Source organism: Zosterops lateralis (assembly GCF_965231275.1).
Source record: "Zosterops lateralis genome assembly, chromosome: 1".
NCBI lineage: Eukaryota > Metazoa > Chordata > Aves > Passeriformes > Zosteropidae > Zosterops > Zosterops lateralis.
Window position 1 is genome coordinate 1,075,436 of NC_139762.1, and position 24,689 is coordinate 1,100,124.

At 46.7% G+C, this 24,689-nt stretch overlaps 1 protein-coding gene across 4 annotated transcripts in view; it reads right to left on the minus strand.

Annotated features, from left to right (window-relative positions):
* MAP4 (microtubule associated protein 4) overlaps positions 1-24,689 on the minus strand; it is a 187,972-nt gene that overhangs the window by 147,688 nt on the left and 15,595 nt on the right. For all 4 annotated transcript variants that reach the window (XM_083884868.1, XM_083884869.1, XM_083884867.1 and 1 more), the window contains exon 2: positions 9,948-10,000. The gene's annotated coding sequence lies outside the window, so the exon portion shown is untranslated. The remainder of the gene's footprint in view (positions 1-9,947; positions 10,001-24,689) is intronic.

A 24,689-nucleotide genomic window follows, 5' to 3' on the forward strand; every position in this document is an offset into this window, starting at 1 on the left:
GTGGAAAAGGGAGAGGGCTCACGTAGGGAGAGGGCCAGATGCCAAAACAGCCCCAACTGGACAAAAAGCAGAGCTGGGAGGCTTTAGGAATGTCAGGCTGAGCAGAGGAACAGTGATAAAACTGCAGAGAATCACTCCAAGCAGAGCTCACTTCCACTTCAGCTGCACCCATGCCCAAAACAGCTCTGTGCCACCTACTCGTGCCTGCAAAGAGCATTTTACTATTTTATTATTTTAATTATGCCTGAGATGAGATAAGAGCACACCAAAGTCCTGCATTCCCTCCCTTTGGGCAATGTCAGTGCCATGAAACACTCAGCAGGATGTGGGGTAAGACTGTCCAAGTTGGATTGCTCCATCCACAGCTGGACCTTTTCCAAGCTGATGAAAAAGTCACATTAATAAACTTGCCTTAAGTTACACACACAGAGAGAGAGAGAGATGCTTCACTGGGAGGACAAGAATAACTCTCCTCTAAGCCCCAGCAGGGATTAGGGACTCTAGAAGGTGGGGATTAATGCTCTTGGCTGGCCTTCAGAAAAGCCACATGGAAGATGAGTTCATAGATAATAACTGGGAGGGACTTTCAAGAGTTGAGAGCTCTGCACAGGCCTATGAGCACTGAAGGGAGAGACCTAAAAAGGACTCTAAAAATCATAAATATTTATCTTAAAAAAAAAAAAAAAAAAAGAAAAGAAGAAGAAGAGTCTGCCCACCTTGTGTTCAGACCTGGAAGTCTGAGCTCTAAAATGCCCAGCTCTGGTGTGGAGAGTCTCACAGCAGAGGGGATTTTGTGTGCTGCCTCCCCCAGCCAGGCAGAACCAAAAAAGGAGAGTTCCATCAATCATGGGGGAAGAGTCTCCTCTTTTCTCCTGGCACAGGCAAGGAGAAGTGGGGGCAGGGGAGGAAAGGGCTGGTTTGCAGAGCACTTTTCTCTGGAGGATGCAGCCCCAGCAGCTGCTCCCGTCAGCTGCTTTCCTTTATTAGACCCGGCCTGGGAGGAGCCTGAGCCACCTCCCTGCCAGAGCAAACCCACAACAAACCCCACAACAAACCCCACAACAAACCCCACAACACTCCCAGGCCCTGCCCAGAGAGATCCTTCTCCTGGGAGAGGCAATCACTGTCAGAGTGCATCACCCAATAATTCTCCTTTTTCCCTCCTTTCATCCTTCTTCCTGCCCCAGCCTGGACACAACAGCTGAGAGCACAAAAAGGGATGAGTTTCACTACAAAAGTTCAGCTCAGCTCCTCTGAATTCATCCCAATTCCATGTTTGTCTCACGTAAATGTCTCCCAGAATTAATGGATTTTGTTCTCACAGGAAAATCTGGGTGTTAATTTCTAAGATGGGATGAAAACTCTGCAGCACAAAGTCAGAGAGGAGAGTGAGTTCAAGTTGTGCTGTGAGAAAAAAATTCAGAGGTTTAGTCCACCCTAATTATAATTTGAGTAGGACTGTGCAGGCCCTCAGTGCCTTCATCAACTCAGTTTTGCCTTATGTATATATAATAATATATAAATATGTGTATATTCACATCTGAGAGTGTAGGAGGGAAAGCAAAGCCAGAGAAGATGAAATTAAGCTGAGGATCAGGGCACCATCTCTGCTTCCAGCCACTCCACTTCCACACAGCCCCACTCCTTTCCCTTCACAGAATAATTCCAGTTGTGTCAGTGACTGTATCAGAGTCACTTCCCTTTTAATTAAAATTAATTAATTAATCAGCCCTTCTCCTGACAATGTAATTACAGAGCACCAGAACCTGCCCATCAGGACACAGAACTGGAGGCTTCCCCATGAGAAAGTTGAGTGGAGAATTGTTTTCATTCATGGCACCTTGGTGTTCCAAAGGAGTGGAACAGCAAACCTGTTTTTTCAAGATTTATCAAGAAAAAAATAATATTTTAAAGCTTTCAAACACTACTGGAAGGTCAAGAAGCTTTGGAAGAATGAAACTAGGCATTTCTATACCAAGAAATGAGTTTTAGCTGTTTGCAAATTCTGCAAGATGTGAGTGAGAGACTTTATGGAGCTGCTTCTGAGGATTGTGGCTTCTGCAAAAACTCCCAGAGATGCGCCCAGAGGAAGCTGGAAATGGAACAGACACGTTGGGCTGGTGCAGAGGGCAGGGGCTGCTGTCTGGAAACCACAACAGAGCCTGCTGGAGGCAGGTGTTGAACCAGGAAAAGCAAATCCTCTGTTGGTGCCCAGCTCTGTGAGCAGAGACCACACAGGAGCATCTCCCCACTCCATCCACAGGGATTGTCGGGTCAGCAACAAAATTCCCTCTTTTTCTGGCCACTTGGGTGCTCAGAAATTCATGGAGAACTGAAGTCCCCAAGAACATTTAGGATGGGAGCAGAACACACCTGGAAGGCTCCAAACTGTGGAGCCTGGTCCTGACTGCTCTGGGTTATCCCTGTTCCTGACTCTTGTTTAGGACACTTTTGGGACATCCCTATTTCTGACTGCTCTGGGATATCCCTGTTCTTGACTCTGTTAAGGACGGTTTTGGGATATCCCTGTTCCTGACTCTGTTGAGGACAATTTTGGGCTATCTCTATTCCTTACCATTTTAAGAACATCTTTGGGATATCCCTGTTCCTCATCCTTTTAAGGACATCTTTGGGATATCCCTGTTCCTGACCCCATTGAGGAACCTTTTGGGATATCCCTGTTCCTGACCTTGTTGAGGACAGCTCTGGGATATCCCTGTTCCTCACCCCATTTAGGACACCTTTAGGATATCTCTGTTCCTCCTCCTTTTAAGGACACTTTTGGGATATCCCTGTTCCTGACCCCATTGAGGACACCTTTGGGATATCCCTGTTCCTTACCCTGTTGAGGACAGCTTTGGGATATTCCTGACCCCATTGAGGACCCCTGTGGGATATCCCTGTTCCTCACCCCACTGAGGACTCCTTTGGGATATCCCTGTTCCTGACTGCTCTGGGACATCCCTCTTCCTCACCCCACTGAGCACCCCTTTGGGATATCCCTGTCCCTCACCCCACTGAGGACACCTTTAGGATATCCCTTTTCCTTACTCCATTGAGAACATCTTTGGGATATCCCTGTTAAGGACACCTTTGAGATATCCCTGTTCCTCACCCCATTGAGGACACCTTTGGGATATCCCTGTTCCTCACCCCACTGAGGACACCTTTAGCATATCCCTCTTCCTTATCCTTTTAAGGACATCTTTTGGATATCCCTATTCCTCACCCCATTGAGGACACCTTTAGTATACCCCTGTTCCTCACCCCATTCAGGACACTTTTGGGATACCCCTGTTCTTTACCCCACTGAGAACACCTTTAGGATATCCCAGCCTGCCTTTACACACTGGGCTGTCACTGGAACATGCTCAAAAAGGGCCTTTTTGCACCACCTTTGGCAACTCCATTATGGATTTCATTCATCCTGGGGCAACCCCATAATAGATGGAATGGAGATTAAACAGGAATTATTTCTAAGCAGGGATATTTGTGCCTGCACACAGGTGAGAAAGGCAAAACTCTGCAATCCTTTTAAACCAAGGTAGAAACCTTTATCTTGATCAGCACAGATCACACCTGGGCCCCTCTGCAAGCAGAGCTGAACCCTGTGGCTACAACAGCTCAGGAAAGGATTTGTTGGAAGCTTGGGAAGCAAAAATTGATCCTGCCTGTGATGCAAGAGAGAGAGGAACTCCTGGTGGTGATGGTGCAGCTCCCAAACACAGGGAGGAGGAGAACTGAGGCAGGGAAAGGTCCAAACCTCCCCAGGGGAGAACCCTGAGGGACCACAGGGGCAATTCCTGGCTCCAGCAGCAGCTTTAGAGCAGGGAGGGACTTTCTCCCTCAGCCAGGGAGTTCCTGGGGAGATGAAGGAGGGAGGGAGAGCAGACACAGCTACAGAAAAGTGCCTGAAAACGTGTCCAGCAGCACATCCAGCAGGATTCCATCTGGAGGGAGCTCTGCTGGACCACAGGTTTAGCAAATACATCCCCACCTCCCTCAAAAGGGAACCTCCAGATTCCTGATTGATAAATGTAGTGGTGTGGTTTTAGTTTTATCAGTTTTATCTATGTATTTGTTCCTTGTTTTGGATTATATTTTATAAATTATAATGGTTTGCCCCATGTCACCCTCATTGGTTTTACCCCAACCCCAGTTATGTGTCAATCAGAAGTTCTCCAGCCCCTGGGCCTTGTCTGTCACTTTGGGGTCTCTCCCAAAACTCTGCAAAGTTCCAGTGAGGACCCCAAGTGATGGGACAAGACTTCAGCTGTCTCCCCACCCGAGTTATTGATTTGTTACACTGTGTGTCATTGACCTGCAGAGCCAGACCCCCTTGGGCCCTGATTTGTCCCCAGTTAAACCCATCCCTGAGTTCCTCCCCACAATAAAAGGGGTTCCAAAAAAGCCTTTTTTCCCTCGCTTTTCCCCACTGTTTCTGCTGAGGGGTGTCTGCTGGGGCAGATAAATAAATAAATGATGAATAAATCCAGCAGTTAAATTAACCCAGAACAGCCTCCTCTTCTTTCCTGCTGTTGTTGCTTCACTCCTTGGGGCAAACAAGAACTCCCAGGGATGGGTGAGGTTCATCCTGCCACCAAACCCTTTTACTGTCGAGGTGTCAGGGCAGAGACAAGACACCTCTACAGATAAACCCAGCAGGGTTATTATACTCAGCACAAGGAAAGCTGCAGCTCCAGCCCCTCCTGTGGCCCTGCAGCTCATCCCTTGAGCCAGGGGGATGCCAGCCCAGCCCTTAAGCTGCTGTTTTTGCCTCCCAGCAGGACACACCCTCATTGTCCCCAGGCAGGGGGACGCTGCTGCTCTCACCTGATGGTTATTCTTAGAGAGGATCTCAGGGATTTTTTCTTTAGCCCCAGAGCTGGCCCAGGGCCAGAGGAGCATCTCTGAGCTCCTGAGCAATGAGCAGCCTCAGTGGGCTACACACACAAAGCAGTGGCATCAGTCTGGGCAAGAAAAGGCCTGGAAATTGAAGAGAAATAACTCTGCCCACAAAGTTGTCCCTGCCACACAAAGTTTGTGACAGAGTCAGTATAAAAAGCAGATGACAGACACAGAGTGAGACTCTGCTCACATCCAACAGCTGAGCACAATTCCTCCCCAGTGAGGCCAAAGAACAAATTCTGCACTGGAGCCTTCCTGTTATCCTGACCTGGTTTTAATGACAAAATTCCTGCTGACTGAGAGATCAAACCAACATTAGCTCCATCCAGCATCACCACCACACTTGGGCAGCGACTCTTTTTAAAAACAGCTGCAAACTTAAGGCTGGGAGACTCAGCTTTGGTGAAGACTCCACTTTTTTTTTTTTTAGATTTTCTTCTAGGAAACGAGTTCTAATGTTTCAAGCAGAAGAATGCAATCTTAGTTCAAGCAGAACAGTGCCTGTGTGGCTTATCTAGTTAAAAAATGGGATGTGCTGGCAGGCAGGAGTTTGGGGAAATGCCAAGAGGAGCCACAGCACGAGGCTTTGTGTTAATTCTTGCTCTCAAGGAGAGAATTGTCTCCTCTTTGAGATCTGCAGGGGGAAGAACAGTCCTTTCTGAAATGAATGAGTGCAGAAGAGCAGCTCCCCCCTCCCCAAGTGGCTGCAGGAAGGCAGGGGGAGGAAGGGAGGAGCTGCTGCAGCCCCAGCACTATTGTATTTACATTTCCGTGCTCCTGATAACAAACACGCTCCAGGGTGCCTGCAAAACAAGGCTTTGGGTGGGAAACAAAAGCTGAGATTTAGTGAAGGAGCAATAAAAGGCATTCCAGGTGTCCCTGCAGCTTTATCAGGCCTGGTGTGGTGGTTTCTCCAGAGAATGATTCATTTTTTTATTGCAGGTGCAGCGTCCAGTGCCACACTGAGGTGCCCTTGGACACAGCAATTCCCTTCCAAAAGGGGAAAAAGAAAGGACTAAGTAAATAACTATTCATAGTGGAACTGAAAAATAATTTAAAAAAAAAAGCCTTGTGATTTTAATTAAAGGTGCTTCCCACATCACTTAAAGAAAGTCACTTAAACGTTTAGTGGTGACTCAGAATCCTCAAATTTCTGAATGGTTTGGGCTGGAAGAAATCTTAAATCCCATCCAGTGTCACTCCTGCCATGGACAGGGACACCTCCCACTGTCCCAGGCTGCTCCAAGCCCCAACTTGGGCACTTCCAGGGATCCAGGGCCAGCCAGAGCCTCACATCCAATAAAAGTGACCCTAAAGATGTGGGTTTGTGGGTGTTTCTTCCCATTTTTCTTCCCATTACACAACAAAACAGAAATTTATCCAGCAGGTGACACTTGCAGAAGTGTTTTCTCCCCACCTTTGTGGGTGTTTCTTCCCATTTTTCTTCCCATTACACAACAAAACAGAAATTTATCCAGCAGGTGACACTTGCAGAAGTGTTTTCTCCCCATCTGTACACGAGGAACCAGATGAAGATCCAGGGGCCACAATCAGTGTCTGCATTTTAACAGGGATGATCAAACATCCCCCTGGACTTGGCTGGAAGAACTCCTAATGGAAAAACTGGGATATTCCTGAGGGACAACATGAGGTAACAGCTCCAGGTGTGTAAAAAACCCAAGATATTCCTCAAGCAGGAGCAGGCAGTGCCCTCCTCCTTCCTGCCTGCCCTCCCAGCTTCCCAGAGGATGTGGGGGAGGAACCTGCCTTTATTCATCCTCACACTCAATGAGCCTGGATTAAATATTCCTGGGTAAATCACTGCAGGAAGCATTTTTAGCTGCTGGAGTGGGAAACACCTGGTTGGTTATGCACGTCCTGGAACAACCAATGTGGAGAGGAATGTGGATGTCTGGGGCTCCAGCTCCTGCCAGAATTCCCAGATTTGTACCATGGAGGAAAATCCTAATGGCAAAGTCACCTCTCTAGAGGAGCTGGGAGTGACAAACATGAGTTGTCAGAGCTCCAGGGGTGCCTGGAGAACTCTCTCAGTTGTGGGGTTTAGTTTGAGGTGGTCCTATGAGGAGCAGGCAATGAGATGATCCCTAAAGGTCTCTTCCAACTTGAGATATTCCACTGAGTCCAAATCCAGCCCAGATATCCCAGGATTCTCCATTGGGCCAAGCCAAGAGAGGGAGAAAAGAGGAAAAACAAAACCCACTGAGGACTGGAGGGTGCAGGAAAGCAAACACAAACCTCCCCCATGGCTCTGTCACCTTCCCCATGTGGCCTCTCCACCTCCTGTCACCTCTGCAGGTCCCCTGAGGCCACAGGGCCTGGGCATGGCCCCCCTCCACCCCACCCAGGGGAGATAAACCATCCATCCCCCTTGGCTCCTCTTCAAGTGCCTTTCAGACAACGACTTAAGATGGTTTGGCCAAGAGCCACAGCCCTGGGAGTGCCAGAGGAGCTGGGAACAGCACAGGGAGCCACAGCAGCAAAGGGGAGCAGCTTCCAGACACCTCAGGGAGCATCCTCCAGCCACCTCAGGGAGCATCCTCCAGCCAATTCAGGAACAGGGAACATCTTCCAGCCACCTCAGGAACAGGGAACATCTTCCAGCCAATTCAGGAACAGGGAACACCTTACAGCCACCTCAGGAACAGGAAACATCCTCCAGCCAATTCAGGAACAGGGAACATCTTCCAGCCACCTCAGGAACAGGGAACATCCTCCAGCCAATTCAGGAACAGGGAACACCTTACAGCCACCCCAAGGAACATCCTCCACCCATCTCAGGGAACATCCTCCAGCCTCTTCAGGAACAGAGAACATCCTCCAGCCTCTTCAGGAACAGGGAACATCTTCCAGCCACCTCAGGGAAAATCTTCCAGCCACCTCAGGAACAGAGAACATCCTCCAGCCAATTCAGGAACAGGGAGCATCTTCCAGCCTCTTCAGAGAACATCCTCCAGCCTCTTCAGGAACAGGGAGCATCCTCCAGCCAATTCAGGAACAGGGAACATCTCCCAACATCTTCAGGAAAAGAGGCAACATCTTCTAGCCACCCCAAGGAACATCCTCCACCCATCTCAGGGAACATCCTCCAGCCAATTCAGGAACAGGGAACATCCTCCAGCCTCTTCAGGAACAGGGAACATCTTCCGGCTACTTCAGGAACAAGGAACATCTTCCAGCCACCCCAGGAATAGGAAACATCCTTCAGCTTCTTCAGGAACAGGGAACATCTCCCAACCTCTTCAGGAACAGGGAACATCCTCCAGCCACCTCAGGGAACACCCTTCAGCCACTTCAGGTACAGGAAACATCTTCCAGCCACTCCAGGAACAGGGAGCAGCTTTCAGCCACTTCAGAAACAAGGAAAATCCTTCAGCCACCTCAAGGAACATCCTCCAGCCTCTTCAGGAACAGGGAACATCTTCCAACCACCCCAGGGAACATCCTCCAGCCATCTCAGGGAACAGGGAACATCCTTCAGCCACCTCAGGTACAAGAAACATTTTCCAGCCACCTTAGGGAACATCCTCCAGCCACTCCAGGAAACATCCTCCAGCCACCTTAAAAGAGGGACACGGGAGCCTCTTCCAGGCCCACCATGAACAGGAGCATCAGCCCCAGTGAAAATAAAGGACTCTGCACCTGCAGTGTTATATCTCTGTGTCTGCCATTAAGGGCATCAAAAAAAAAAAAACAAGGCACCTGAGGAACAATTTTATCCCATAATTCAGTTTTAGGAGACTTGTGAGGCTCCTGGCACCTCCAGGAGATCACAGTGGATAAAGCCGATGTTAAATCAAGGTGTTTTGAGCTCTATCCAGGGGACTCCTCTGCACTCCAAGGGTCACTGGGTGGTACCAGCACTGACAGCTCAGGCCTTTTCTACAGGACAAGGCAGATGGAGGGATCCAACAGTGAAGAAAACAGCAGATATTCCTCTCAGGACTCCCAGACATAACCAGCATTGAAGAACAAACCCAAAGTGCTCTGCAGAAGACACCTGGGTCTGTGAGTCCATACAAAAATCAGGAATAAATTGTAATTCCTTCCCCTGCACCTCAAACATCCCAACAGCAGAGCTGATGGCAGATTCCAGTGGAACTGCATCCAAAGGGCAGCTAGGATAAAAAACTGGGATGATCTGCTGCTCCCAATTCCTAACAAATCAAATCTGACTTGTTTTCCTTAGCCCAGTTTACCCGTTTTAATCTTTTGTAGTCCTCTTACTCTGATAAAAAGAAGATTTCAGTGACCAAGTTAAACAAGATGTGAGCCCTTTGAAGCAGAAAAGGGAAGGAAAGAAGGTCCAAGTGGCCAGAAAGGATAAACTTGGAGTTCCACAGGTTATCCCAGCCAGAATCCCAGGAATGTCTGAAACTTCATTAAATACCTCAAAGGCTGGAGCCCCTCTGCTCCAGGGCTGGGAGAGCTGGGAATGTTCCCCTGGAGAGGAGAAGCTCCAGGGAGAGCTCAGAGCCCCTGGCAGGGCCTGAAGGGGCTCCAGGAGAGCTGGAGAGGGACTGGGGACAAGGGATGGAGGGACAGGACACAGGGAATGGCTTTAAACTGCAAGAGAGAGATAGGATATTGGATACTGGGAAGGAATTCCTGGCTGGGCTGGAATTCCCAGAGCAGCTGTGGCTGCCCCTGGATCCCTGGAAATGTCCCAGGACAGGGTTTGGAGCAACCTGGGACAGTGGGAGGTGTCCCTGCCCAGGACAGGGGAGGACCTGGATGATCCTCAAGGTCCCTTCCAACCCAAACCATTCTGTGATTCTCTCTGGAAGGATTTTAACTGGAAGGATGTAACAAGAACAGTGATGAGAAGGCTGAACAGAACAGAATGGAAAGGTGAGTGCATCCCAGAAGTGTCTCCTCCACAGAAACTCCCAGAGTGGCAGAACTCCCATCTCAGATCTCTGGATGGTGGCTGCAGTTCCCAGCACACAAACAGCTGGACCAAACCTCTGCTTTTGAATTAAAATTTTACTGCTGGGACATTAGAAAATCAAAGTTCCTACCTCACGAGCAGGTGTTCCCTGCGCAGGTACTTCAGTCCTCACAAAGTGCTTCTCTGCAAGACACAAAGCAGAAGGAATTGTGTGATTACAGAGCCCTGGGATGGCAGAAATTCAGGATGTGGGACATGAGTGGTGATACTCAGAATCAACTGAGACTTGGGAGATTTTGCTGCAGTTCCCTCCAGTGATCCAGGCAGCTTTTCTTGGTGTTCCCTCCTCAAGAGGAATAAGATCTCAGTGTTGTTGGGATCAGGATTGAGAAAGGGGATCCTGCCCTTCTGCTGGGCCCTGGTGAGCACAGCTGGAATATCCTGAGCAGTTCTGGGCTCCTCAGCACAAGGAGCTGCTGCAGAGGGTCCAGCAGAGGCCACAGCCAGGAGATGTTCAGGGCTCTGCAGCATCTCTGATGGGCACAGGCTGCAGGAGCTGGGCCTGGGCAGGCTGGGGAAGGGGAGGCTCCCGGGGGATCCCACAATCCACACCAATCTCTCCAATGGGTGACAGGAGAAGGGCACCAGGCTCTGTTCAGTGACAAGGACAAGGAGCAGTGGCCACTGTAGAAACATCTGTGACTTACAGGGACAAGGAACTCTGCAAACCTGAGATATTCTAGAATATGTGGGTTTATTGCAGGGGTCGTGGGTAGAAAGGGCTTTGCCTTCAGCCACCAGCCTGGGCTGGAGGGAAGTGCCAGAGAGAGAAGGAGAGAGAGCAAAGAGGGTTTGGGCTGAGGAGAGGGGAGAGAGAGAGCAAGGGGCAGGGTCAGAGTGCAGGGGGAAGAGCAGGGAAAGGAGAGCGAGGTCCAGAGAGAGCCAGGTCCTGGTTCCAATCCATTCTATCTCCTTTTGTGATGAATATTCTAATTTACAGTGACCAACCAATACAAGACACAAAATCCTATAGAATCTCCATACGGCCTATAAGAACTACTGCATCACCATGTGTTATATTTTAAACTCTAAAAACTCCTCTTTAGACTTTTCTGTTTTGCTGCATTGACCTTTGGATCCCTCAGGCAGCAGAAGGGGATTGTTCAATCCAAAGGGATTCTCCTTCAGCTGCCCAGGCTGTTGTTTTCAGGTTCTATAACAACTAAGACTCAATATCCTACAACTCAAAGTGAGCTTCCATTTCTATTTCCATTACAGGTTTCATATTTTCAGAATCTTTTGCTAAACAATCATATTTATAAGGTTTCCTTGATTAATCTTCCCCAACATGCCACAAAGCAAAGCACAACAAGCTCCAGCTCAGCAGGAGGAAGAGCCTCTTTCCATGGAGGGGCAGAGCCCTGGAACAGCTGCCCAGGGGATCCTGGAGCCATCCCAGACCCCCCTGGACACCTCCCTGTGTCACTGCTGCAGCTCACCCTGCCCTGGGGCATCTCCAGAGCTTCCCTCTCACCCCAACCATTCTGTGGTTGCTGTTTCCCCCCAACACTTGCTCAGGCTCTTTAGGATATCCCATGAAAACAGTCCAGTGAGTGACTTCTCCCTCCTTACACACCTTAAGAGGTTTCCCCAAACACAGCATTAAAGCTGAATTAATCCAGGCTGATCAGGACATCCCTGCCCTAAGCAGCATTTCAGGTGCTCAATGAAAGGCTTAAGAGCTCACAGGTCACAGCTGTGCCAGCCACATCCCATCAGGAGCCCACCTTGATCTGTTCCAGCTCTTTTCTCTACTTTTGCCATGATTTCAGTGCAGTTGTTCCCACCAGATTTACCAGAGAACCATCTCCTCACCTGGGTGTCACTTTCCAAAGTTTTCTACACAATATTTTACATTCTCTTGATAATGTTTCTTAATTATAAAGCAAATACAGCTGTTAAAAAATATTTTATCCCAATAATTACTCCTTCTAACCCCCTTGGAGAAGAGAACATAAACTGGGCCGTGGAGTTAAAAGTATTTCAACCCACATGGAGAAATAATTGTCCAACTTGTCCTCCACCACTGCAAGTCATGGAGCCAATCTCACAGGAAAACATCATCTCAGTGCCAGACACAAACACTAACCCATGTTCCTCTCCCCACAGATGGACATTTCATGTTCCAGGGAAGTAAAACGACAGAGCTTTCAGCTAAATGAGGAAACAGCCCAGTGAAAAGTGTCATTTTAAGCTTCAATAAAGCAGCAGAAGCACTCAGGAGTGAGAAAAGCCTTCCAGAAGAGTCCTGCTCCTTTCACAAGGGGAGTTACCACATTAATGAAGGACTGGAGGAGTCTCTGGTGCAGGATTCAGCTCTTGCTCGTGGGGTAACACAAAGGGACTCTGCAAACCCACACCTCCTCTCTCCACATCATTATTTGTGACAAACTGGGACATCAGGGTCCTTCTCTCCAGCTCCTCCCCATGGAAAACACCCACATCCCTCCCCAAAGGCATCCCAGCCCCACTGGCTGCTCCCCTGGCATCCATCCCACAGCTCTCACTGTGATCCCCTCTCACACAGGAGATCCCAATCTCTCTGCACAGAAATCACCAAAACTTTACCTTATTTGTTAAGAGAAACAACCCAGAGACCTCTCTTTGTTTTTTGGGCAGAATTTGAGAAAATGAGAAACTCCTTTTTTAGTTGAAATGGGGCAGTGCTGGGTCAGCCTGTCAGATAAAATCCACCACGAGTTCTTGGTCTGGGCAAATCAACTTTTTCTTTGGTAAAGCTGCACCTCTGGTTGCTCTATAAATAACCCCTGAAGGGCAGAATTTCTGCTCTGTGGGGTCTGAACTGCCCCCACTGTAAACTCTTTAAGTTAGGGGATGTTCTCACTGACAAGCAGAAGTGTTAAATGTCTCTCTGCTTCTCACCCCAAACCCACAGATCTGAGGAAATTGAAGGCGTGGCTGTGAAGATTTGGGTGTTAAAATAATCTCAGAGACTTTACCCTGTCCCCTAACATGATAAATCGAGGAAAATTTCAACTGTTGCAGAAGCCTTGAAGAACAGGAGAAAACTCAGAGATCCAACAAATCCCAACTCATGTGGCCCGTGACTGACCAGGACTGGAGAAACATTTCTGAGAAGTGTTTTAATGAGCAGAGATACCTGTCCATGCCTTGTGCTTCCTCCCCAGCACTGTTTTCCCAGCAGGGATCTCATCAGTGCCACTATCAGAGAACAGGCAGTGCCTGGTGTGCAGACTGTTCATGTTTGTTGGCCCTGAAAGATCCAGTTCCACATCCTGCACCAGCAGTTCTTGTTCCTCAGCTCCTCTGCTTCCTGAGCTCCTCGTCCTGTTAGCACAGAACATTCCAAGGGCTTCTCCAAGCTCAGAGATTCCTCTTCTACAAAAACTGAACCCCCTGCACCCCATTAACACTGACTATTCCAGGTTAGCACCCAGTTCTCTCACCTAACACACCCCAATTCCAAAATCACATCCATATTTCAAGGCAAACATTACCAATTCCCTTCAGCTTTTTGCAATTTTGAAGGTTCTTACTACTTTTAGTAGCACCTACTCATCTCTGTCATTTTCCAGTTTCCAGCCCTTTGGAGCAGGAACTCCCAGCTCATCTTCGTAAAGGATGTAAATCAGTGATTTCCTTCATCCACCTCACAGAATGACCATCACTGGCCAGGCTCCAGTGCCAAGGATGTAGGAGCTCCTCGTCCTGTTAGCACAGAACATTCCAAGGGCTTCTCCAAGCTCAGAGATTCCTCTTCTACAAAAACTGAACCCCTTGCACCCCATAAACACTGACTATTCCAGGTTAGCACCCAGTTCTCTCACTGAGACCTCACCAAACACACCCCATTTTGGAACTGGAATGCAATTCCAAAATCACATCCATATTTCAGGGCAAACATTAACAATTCCCTTCAGCTTTTTGCAATTTTGAAGGTTTTTACTACTTTTAGTAGCCTCATCTCTACCAGTTTCCAGCCCTTTGGGGCAGGAACTCCCAGCTCAGCTTGGTAAAAGATGTAAGTCAGTGATTTTCTTTATCCACCTCACAGAATGACCATCACTGGCCAGGCTCCAGTGCAAAGGATTGAGGAGTTTTTGTGTGCACAGGGATTGTCTCAGCCCTGTTTGTGAGGCCAGAGGGAGCAGAGCAAAGCTCTGGACTCTCACTGACTCCAGCCAGGTGGAATGCACTCCAGTGCCATTGAGTTTAGAACAGAAAGAAAGAATGTGCCATTGCCCATATCAGAAACTCTTATCAGCTCCTTTAAACTCTCCTAAACAAGCAGCACTTGCTGTTTTCCCATCCCAAATTCACAGCAGTGCTTTGGAGGAGAAAACCCTTCAAGCTCTGAGTTTCCTGTTCCCTCACCCTTCAGGTCTGGTTTCCAAAGCTCTGGATAAACAGCTCCCTTTAAATAGCTCCCAACACTCCCAACGTGTCTCCAACACATCCAGGGCATGAAGATCACTCGATAGGAGAAGCCAAGAGGGGCGTTGCCCCATCCCAGCTCCAACATTCCACATGCAAAGCAGTCCCAGAGTGTTGGAACCCTGAGCTAAATATACCCAGTGCCCATGAAATGCACATTGGGCAGCTCAGATTTCCACCCCTGGCTCTTCCCAGAGCAATAAACTACTGAGGAACCTGATGAGGAATCACAGAAGCACAGAATGGTTTGGGGTGGAAGGGACATTAAAATCTCATTCCAATCCCTGCCATGGGCTGGGACATCTTTCCTGAGAAGGAAAATTGCTTTTATGGTCACAGCCCCCTATGTTGTTCCTAAACTCACCAAGATCCTAAATTGAGACTTTATTCACAAATATATGATGGATTTTTTTTTTTCCTCCATGAGCATCACTGCCAAATACTCAATGAAATTTTTGCTCAGCATCAAATTCCTGCTCCCACACTGGCAGGAGGAATCTGGATAAAGCTGATAGTAAATCTTAGGAGAAAATGGATAAGGGAGCTGGGAAAGGGCCTTGGAGATCTTTTCCAACCCAAATGATTCTGGGATTTAAAACACACAGCTTTTACATTTAATTCCAGCCTTCTGAGTGGAACTCCTCCCAAGAGAAGTTCAGTTAGAACTAATAATTCAAAGAGTCTTCAAAACACAGAATGTATTTCCAGTGCACTTGAAGAGTGAATCATTTTCTAGGGAAATATTCATGAACGGCAAGTCAGAGCTCTGTGGATGTCACGCAAACCTCACTGCCTGGAGAAGGGGATCATCCTCCCAGTCCCAGGTAACAGTGGAAGAATGAAAACCTCCCAAAACCACAGCACATCCTCTTTGGCAGCATCCACATTTCACCCTTATTGGATGGGACAGATTTTAAAATGAGACTCTTGGCATTTCATCCTTATTGGAGGGGACAGATTTTCACACGAGACTCTTGGGTGACGATTCATGTTGACAAAGTTAAAACCCAGTGAGGTTCACACAATCAGACAGGAAATGAGCAGCTGCACAAGAGGAGCTGTTTTTATAGCACTGAGGATTTTGGGGGATGTCAGGAGCAATTGGAAAATAAAAAAGACACAACGTGCAATGACTCTGGGAAGCTGCAGGAGTGACTCATGGTTTGCCCACAGTGTCAGTGTCAAGGACCAGCCAAGGACCTTCCCAAAGGAGCTTCTGCAAGGCTGGGCAGCGCAGAGAGGGCTGGACTCACCTGGAAAGGAAAGTTCCAGAAGCCAGAACCCCTCTGGTTTGTCACTGCTCAGGAGAGGAACGTGGGACAGACTGTGTTACACCTAAACTGGATGTGACAAGAGCCTGGAAACACCCAGACAAGGCTGAGATGAAGGACTTAGACACAAAGATCTTCCTGAAGCGTCAAAACAAAACACAACAAAAAAATCTTCACGTCCAAACTCACACCAAAAAGAAACCCAGCACCAAAAACTCAAGGCAGAAACAGCCCTTTGGTGAGAATCAGCAAAACCTGTCCCTGTTCAGCAAAAGCTCAATAAAAAAAGAAAGTGATTTAAGCAAGAGTGAAGTGTCTCTTTTCACAGCTGAAGGACTCTGCTGCTCACAGGACTGAATTAGCTAAAATTACCTCTCACAGTTGCATTTTCACCAGCACCTCCAGCCTCCCGTGTGGATGAGTAGTTTTGGTGAAAGCAGCTTTAATTTGGATTCAGAGCATGCAAATTTCAGGAGAATAGTGATTTCTGACCAGCTCCTTCCATGAACAGTGATGCATAAAAAAACACTGTCTTGCACATTCAAGTTTAATCCTCTTCTGAAATATTTATTTTTGGAACAATTCAAGGAACAGAAAGCCTTCAGCCCAGACGAATTACATCTAAAAATAGAGAGTTTAAGAATTCAGGAATTCTTCCTACTGTTCTGTCTAATCAATACAAACCCACTGTGACTTCTGTCATCTGTTTTATTTGTCAAAGCACATCCCCACACTCATCCTCTGCCAGCATTATCCAAACCTGTATCTTTTGGGGACACTACAGACCAGAAATAGCATTTTTATTGATTTGGGATTCATAAAGAATCAGCTACACAGAAATTACACAAGGAGCAGTGAGAACAGAGGCAAGAATTGAACTATGAAATCATCCTTCGAGGCTGGAGCTCCTCCAGTGCCTGCCCTGCCTTAGCTGGAGGAACATTAATGAACTCTTTGATGGTAACAAGGAGAAAAAGCAGCTTTCATTAGCCAAATGTCATTTGTTCACTAATGAGAGGCTCTGAGCCAACTCATGACCTTCCTGAGATGCTTTTTTGCATCAGAGGAATGGGAAGGAGCTCCTCAGTGTCACAGCTGAGTTAAGAGTGGTCAGGAACATTCTCACATATAAAATCCTGCTTTCTAACCAGGGTTGCTACATGCAAAAAGGTCTGAAATGGAATCCTGGTCCATGGCAGCTCTGAACAGAGGACTTTAACCCAGGATCAAGAGCTGCAAGAGCAAATCTCCTGAAATAAAACATCCCAGCACTACCAGAAGTCACCAAACATCACAGAGCTCAGGAGCACAGGGGACAGCAGAGTGTGAGCAGCTCTCATTGAACTGTTTTTATTTTTACATCACCCCAATTCCCTGGGAGCTCTAGCAGTGCAGCTCACCTGCCACTACACCACAAAACCCTCCCAGTCCACAACTGGAGCAAACAGGGGACATTTCCCAGCCAATGACAGGCAAACAGGTCTGAAATGGAATTCTGGTCCATGGCAGCTCTGAACAGACACACCAGTGTGTGGGAGAGGACTTTAACCCAGGATCAAGGGCTGCAAATCTGAAATAAAACACCCCAGCACTACCAGAAGTCACCAAACATCACAGAGCTCAGGAGCACAAGGGACAGCAGAGTGTGAGCAGCTCTCACTGAACTGTTTTTATATTTTTATCAGCTCCAGCAGTGCAGCTCATCTGCCACTCTACACCAGAGCAAACCACCACAAAACCTCCCCAGCCCACGACTGGAACCAACAGGTCTGAAATGGAATCCTGGTCCCTGGCAGCTCTGAACAGACACACCAGTGTGTGGGAGAGGATTTCAGCCCAGGATCAAGGGCTGCAAATCTGAAATAAAACATCTCAGCACTACCAGACGTCACCAAACATCACAGAGCTCAGGAGTAAGAGTGTGAGCAGCTCTCACTGAACTGTTTTTATATTTTTATCAGCTCCAGCAGTGCAGCTCATCTGCCACTCTACACCAGAGCAAACCACCACAAAACCTCCCCAGCCAACGACTGGAACAAATGGGGCATTATCTCTCAGTGCCTTCTTAAAAATTAACATTTTTGCTGGTGTTTAAAAAGCCTTTGACAAAGTCTCTGAGCCAAAGAACCTGTAGCAGGTCGCTCAACACGTCCAACAAGAAGGATCCTCCTGTTCCTCACTGCACACACACACCACACCCAGAGCAGGACACAGCTGGAGATGTTTCCAGAACAGCCCCTGGGGTTTTATTCCACTTTATTCCATCACAAACTCTTGTTGTGCAGATCAAAGGGTCACTGGAACATTTTTGGTGTTATGGACATTCAAAAATACAACGTGAAGGGGTGTCCTGCCTGTACCTAAAGGGGGTTTGGATGAAAGACAGAGATAGAAAGTGGTGATAGAACAAGGGGTGATGGTTTTAAACTGAAATATTGGATTTTGGGAGGGAATTCCTGGCTGGGAGGGTGGAGAGGCTCTGGCACAGCTGCCCCTGGATCCCTGAAGTGCCCAAGATTAAACAGGGCTTGGAGCAGCCTGGGACAGTGGGAGAGTTTGGAATGGGATGATCCTTAATGTCCTTTCCAACCCAAACCATTCCTATGATTCTGCATCAAAACACACCCCTGGCACCCCAGAATGGAGAATCCCCTAATCCCACTGGAACTACCAAACATTGTCTTTCCTAAGCTTTGGCAAAAGAAACCCAAAAAGGAAATTGGAGGGACCAACAGTGATTTCACCAATTTACACGAGATTAAGGAATGTTGTCTGCAGTGTCAGCTCAGACCCTGCTGTGTAAAAAAAAAAAGAAAAATTTGGATTTCCCCAAGTCCTTGAGCCCTTCAGGCTGCCACAGCAACAGCTCCTGGAGAATTCCCAGCCTCCTCTGACACTTTATTAGTGTAAAAAAGCACAGAAAATTCGTGAGACTGAAATCTCCTTATGTTTTCAAGGTTGATGCCTGCCAGGTTTCATAACTGAAATACCTGAGCCGCCCATTAATATCTCCTCAGCTCCAGCAGGTCAGGAGCTCCTCCTGTGTCCCTGTTCTGGAGGGGATTATCCAGTGTGGGAGGGCAGGGAGCTGCAGCTCTCAGCTCAGGGACACTCAATAAACCTCACTGAGGTTCATTAAATAGGTTAAAAACAAAATTAGGCAGGTTAAAAACCCATTTATCAAGGATTTGATGGGAAAGAGATCAGTGGGTGCTGTTGGAGTTGAGCTTTGCTTGGTGCCTGTGAATGAGGTGGAATTACTGACCTGTGCTGCTTCACCCCAACTCACAACTGCCCCAGGCCTGACCTAAAACTACAACAGAGATTTTTGATTTATTTAATTCCTGCCTTTTCAGGTTGGAAATTTATTATGGTAGGACATTTGGTATGGATGATTTGGAGGAAAAAAGGAAAAAAAAATACTAAAGCTCAACAGAATACAGACTGGCAGCATGAGCAGAACACTGGGTAAAAAAATGTCTAAAATACACTCTATAAATACATATTATTTGGTTAATATATATATATATAAATATTTCCCAAATGCTCTGGGAGTTGAGCTTTGCTTGGTGCCTGTGAATGTGGTGGAATTACTGACCTGTGCTGCTTCACCCCAACTCACAACCGCCCCAGGCCTGACCTGAAACTACAACAGAAATTTTGGATTTATTTGGATTTAATGAGATATAAAATCCTTTCCAACATAAATCATTCTGGGAGTGTAGGATTTTGTTTTTATCTTTTCTATATTATCCATATAATTTTCCACGTTTCATTTTTGGGACAGTGATGATACAGCAGATTATTTTATCACTCTTTTTAGACAAAAATATTACAACTTTTGTCTTTTAAATTGCACCAGACAGCAGCACGAGTGATGTTCAAGGAATACCATGAAAAACAAAACAATCTTTATTTTCCACTGCACAAACACAGCAGGTTTCAAGCCTCAATCATCAGTTGATTTTTCTGTGAAGTTTCATTAATTTGGATCAAAAAAAAAAGAAGGTATAAAAGGCATTTAAACCCTGTGCAGACACAGGACCACTGAGCTGCCCTGATTATTTTCTGTATCTGAAATTTTAGTGACCCTGAGCACTGAGTTACATCAAGAAAACTCTGTTTTATTTCTTTACACACCAAGAAAACTCTGTTTTATTTCTTTACACACCAAGAAAACTCTGTTTTATTTCTTTACACACCAAGAAAACTCTGTTTTATTTCTTTACACACCAAGAAAACTCTGTTTTATTTCTTTACACACCAAGAACCTCCCTGAGGATCAGTGAGTGTTGGAACCAAAGCTCACAACCCCAGGGACAGATTCAAAACTGTCCAGGGTTTAAGTGAACCACAATCTGACAACTGAATATTTTAAATCTTGTTATTTTAGAGCCTGGACTGCACAGTGAAGAATTAGATTTATTTCTTATTTTCTTAGCTGAAGTCCCTCTCCATTTATTTTTTATTTTCTTAGCTGAAGTCCCTCTCCATTTATTTTATTGGCTTCTAGACCAGAGGGAATCCTCTGCCACAAAAGTTAATGACACTCAAAACTCATTGCAGAGACAGCAGGAGGTGTTGGAATCAATTCAAAAACCAAATTCATTCAGAATTTGAGCACGTCCCAGAAGTTTTCAGAGGATTTGTTACCTGGAAGTGAAAGTGTTTCATGGAAAAGACCAGATTTAGCAAGAATGAGGCAATATCTGTGTCCTGAGATATCAAAACTAAAATATTCAACACATTGATTTTGTCAGGAGCCCACTGTGATCCCAGCAGGGCAAAAGTCACTCAAGGAACATCCCAAATTCTCCTGGAAAATTCAAGAGAAACCTCAAAACGTCATTTAACCTCCTCTATGTGGGGACAGTGCCCAAAACTTTATAGAATTTAAACCTCAGCTTAGGCAGAGTTTTGTTAGGTCAGCTCTGAGTGATCCTCAGCACAACCAACATCTCTCCACCCCAGAAAAAAAAAAATAATAATAATTTTGGCACTACCAGGGTGCAGGAGAATCAGAAAAAAAAAAAAAAAAAAAACCAACTTTCTCCTGTTATTCCCCATTTCCAGCTAAAATCAGAGCAGATTTGTTCTGAGGTGCAAACAGAAAGTGATAGCTGCACCTGGGGAAAGGGGAGATAAGAGAGAAAGGTCAGGGCAGTGCAGGCAGATAGGGTTAAGGTCATTAACATTTAGTTCTTTGCCTCACAGATCACATTTCCAAGGTATAAAGACACTCACCTTACCCAAGGCTTTTCAGGCTCTGATTGAAAAATAAACCTACCAGTAAAAAAAAAAAAAAAAGTCCATTTATAAGAGGTAAGTTTCCCTTTGTTAAAGGTGCATTGGAAAACAAACCAGAGAAAGACTCAAAACCATCCTGTGGATAAATTCCTGGACTGAGTTGAACACAATCATTTATTCTCCATCAGAATAAATGTTTTTAGGGATTTTTAAGCAGTGTTACCTCTTAACAAATTCAAGGCAACAGCGGCCAGCCCTGAAATTACCTGATAAATCCTTCAGAAGTTTATTTACAACTGTAATAGAGCAATTAGGGTTTCTAAAGAAAAAAAAAAAAAAGTTTCTAAAGCCAACAACAACAACAAAAAAAAACTGGAACAGAAGATGAGCAGTCACTTCCCCTTATGCAACTGCCTGAAAAAAAAAAAATTAAAAAAAAAAAAAAACCAGATTTGTTTAATTCAGTGTGAAAAACTGGGCTGGATCTGAGCACTCACCATCAGTTGCTGACAGGTTACAACAAGGTGTAGACAGCTGTGTTAAACCAGAAACCAGGAGTAAACTCTGCTGTAGGATGTGAGATACCACAGGGAAACCCTAAATATGTTCTGAAAAGCACCAGGGGCTGCCACTGTCACCCACCAGCCTTAAAAATCTGCAGGGTGGTGTTAAATATCATCTAATTGCAGGTTTTTAAATCTTCTCTGGTTATTGTTGTGGCAGGACTATGAATATCTCAGAATTGAGATTGGGAAAGAGCTCTAAAGTCACCAAATTCAAGTTGTGGCAAATCCTCAGCCCAGAGCTCTGAGTGTCACCTCCAGGTGTTCCAGGGATGGGGATTCTGAATTTTCCTGCACCTGAGCACCTTTTCCATGAGGAAATTCCTGCTTTTAGCCTCCCCTGGCCCAGCCTGAGGCTGTTCCCTCTTGTCCCATCCCTTGTTCACCACAAATCTCCTCTCAAATAAAAAGCAAAAGTTCCCTCTCTAGAAAGAATTGTGCACTTTTATTTTACTGTATTTTTGAAGGTTCACTCACAGTAAACAATGAGCTGGATAAGAACTACAGGGAAAATTTAAAAAAAAAGGAGAAATTTTAGCATCTTCAAAGCCCACAGATCTTTTTATCCTGGGAAAGCAGAGGAGCAGCTCTGAGTTATCAGAGCAGTGAAGCCTCAGCCCAGGGAGCTGCTGGAAGTGTTTGCTCTGATCCTCCTCCTGTGCTTATCAAGGAAAGTGATTCCTGCCCTGAAAATGCAGCAGGACCAGCAGCAGTTTCCTCATCAAGATTGGAACCAGTACAACGTGTGTTACTTCACACCACAGCCAAAGAAATCACTGCTCAAAAGCCTCAAATAACACCCACAGAAATCAAAACCTGCATTGATAAACACTGAATTATCACTGAATGAAAAAGGCTTCAGACACAGCCATAAAATTAATTTCCAGCACTACACATAATCCACCTGATTTCTGTTTCTCTCAGCAACTGGAATTCACAAAGTTCTGTGGTTTAGTGTACAGGTTCTTACTGCAGAGACCAATTAAAAAATAATTACACCATCCAGTTTTTAATCTGGAATTAAAACTCTTCAGCTCAGACTCATTAAGAAAAAAAAAAAGAAGAAAAAAAAAAAAAAAAAAGAAAAGTCCAGCTGTTCATATGGAAAATGGTCCATCCACACTTTCACTTGTCCTGCCTGAGACAAAATCCACAGGAGCTGCTGGAGAGATCCAGAGGAGGCCCCGGAGCTGCTCCAGGGCTGGGAGAGCTGGGAATGTTCCCCTGGAGAGGAGAAGCTCCAGGGAGAGCTCAGAGCCCCTGGCAGGGCCTGAAGGGACTCCAGGAGAGCTGGAGAGGGACTGGGGACAAGGGATGGAGGGACAGGACACTGGGAATGGCTTTGAGCTGACAGAAGGAGATTTAGGTGGGATGTTGGGAATTAGGAATTCCTGGCTGGGCTGGAATTCCCAGGGAAGTCAAGTTGGAATTTTCTGCTGGAAAAGGGGATCCAGGGCTGGGATTCTGCCCCTCTGCCCCCTCAGGTGAATCCCCACCTGCAGAGCTGCCCCAGCCCTGGAGCCCAAAATCCACAGGAGCTGCTGGAGAGATCCAGAGGAGGCCCCGGAGCTGCTCCAGGGCTGGGAGAGCTGGGAATGTTCCCCTGGAGAGGAGAAGCTCCAGGGAGAGCTGAAGGTACCTAAAGGGGCTCCAGGAGAGCTGGAGAGGGACTGGGGACAAGGGATGGAGGGACAGGACACAGGGAATGGCTTCACATGGACAGAGGGCAGGGCTGGATGGGAGATTGGGAATTAGGAATTCCTGGCTGGGATTGAATTCCCAGATTTGCTGTGGCTGCCCCTGGATCCCTGGAATGTCCAAGGACAGGGTTTGGATCACCCTGGGACAGTGGGAGGTGTCCCTGCCATGGCAGGGGTGGCACTGGATGATCCTAAAGCTCCTTCCATCCCAAACCATTCTGGGATTCCAGGATCCAGCAAAGCTCCTTCATTTTTGCTCTGTCCCTGTGCACTCCCAACGCTGCATTCACTACTCAGGGAATACACCCAGGAGCTGGGAATGCACCCAGGAGCTGGGAATGCACCCAGGAGCTGGGAATGCAGTGACACTGCTGTGCACCACATCTGACAGTCACTGAGGAAATAAAAACTCTGCCAAAGCTCCTGAGCCAGGGCAGGATTGAGGATTTCTGAGCCACCCCCTCCACAACAGAGTCAGTGGCTCCTGCTGCCTTCACATCCAGCTCAAACTCCAATTCATTCTCCCACAGATTTAAATACAAATTTCAGCAATGGAGACAAAGTCTAACACATTGTCTCACACGCAGTTCTGGGATTTTTACTGTTCTCAGCATTTCTTCAGTTGGCAGAAATCAAAGATTTGTATTGAAGTTCCAGCAGACTCCAAACCTCCCCTACACACAGATATTGCAATTTAATTTAAACTGGGACCAGCACGAGGCTCCAAGGACAACAAAGCAGCTTATCAGGGTGAGAAAGTGAAAGAACAATGAATAACACAACTTCTGGTGTTTAAAGTTGACTTTAGAATGAAGCAAACTCTGTGTTTCTGGCACATCACTGAGTTCCCACTCAGCAAGATCCCAGTTTCAACCCCCACAAGTGTTGCACAAGTTGAATATTCAGGATTTGCCCTTCCTACAAAGAGTCTTCCCAATCAACTGCTCTTTTTAAAGCAACAATTTCGTAATTTTAAAACCAGAATCAGGTAGGAAGCACAGAAAGCACACTGAACCACTGTAGTATGTTTTAAAAGGAATAACTTAAAATTATGAAGCCAAAAGCCACTGATACATAATTTATAATTTCCATCTTGCTTGGGGCTCCACCTCAAGACTTAAGTGATGTTTCTCAATGAAGATTGGGAACGTATTTCTTAAATCTGATGTAATAACTTTTTATTAGAGAGGTTTGGGTTGGGGGAACCTTAAGGATCATTCCATTCCATCCCCTTCCATGGACAAGAACACCTTCCACTGTCCCAGGCTGCTCCAAGTCCTGTCCTGGGACATTTCCAGGGATCCAGGGGCAGCCACAGCTGCTCTGGGCACTCTGTTCCAGGGTTTCACCAAGGATTTCTCCCTAATAAACAATTCAAACCTCCCCTCCTCCAGTTTAAAGCCATTCCCCTTGTCCTGGCCCTCTGTACAGAGCCCCTCTCCAGCTCTCCTGATGTCCCTAAAATCAATGTAACTGCCAGGAAAATGAGCACAGCAAATCCACCCCCCAAACTGTGTCTGAGCTCGGCTGGAGGCTGGAGGTGGGGCTGGGATGGCCCCACATCCCCCCAGCCCAGGCTGGGAGCAGCAAACAGCCCCAGCCCTGCCCAGGGCCC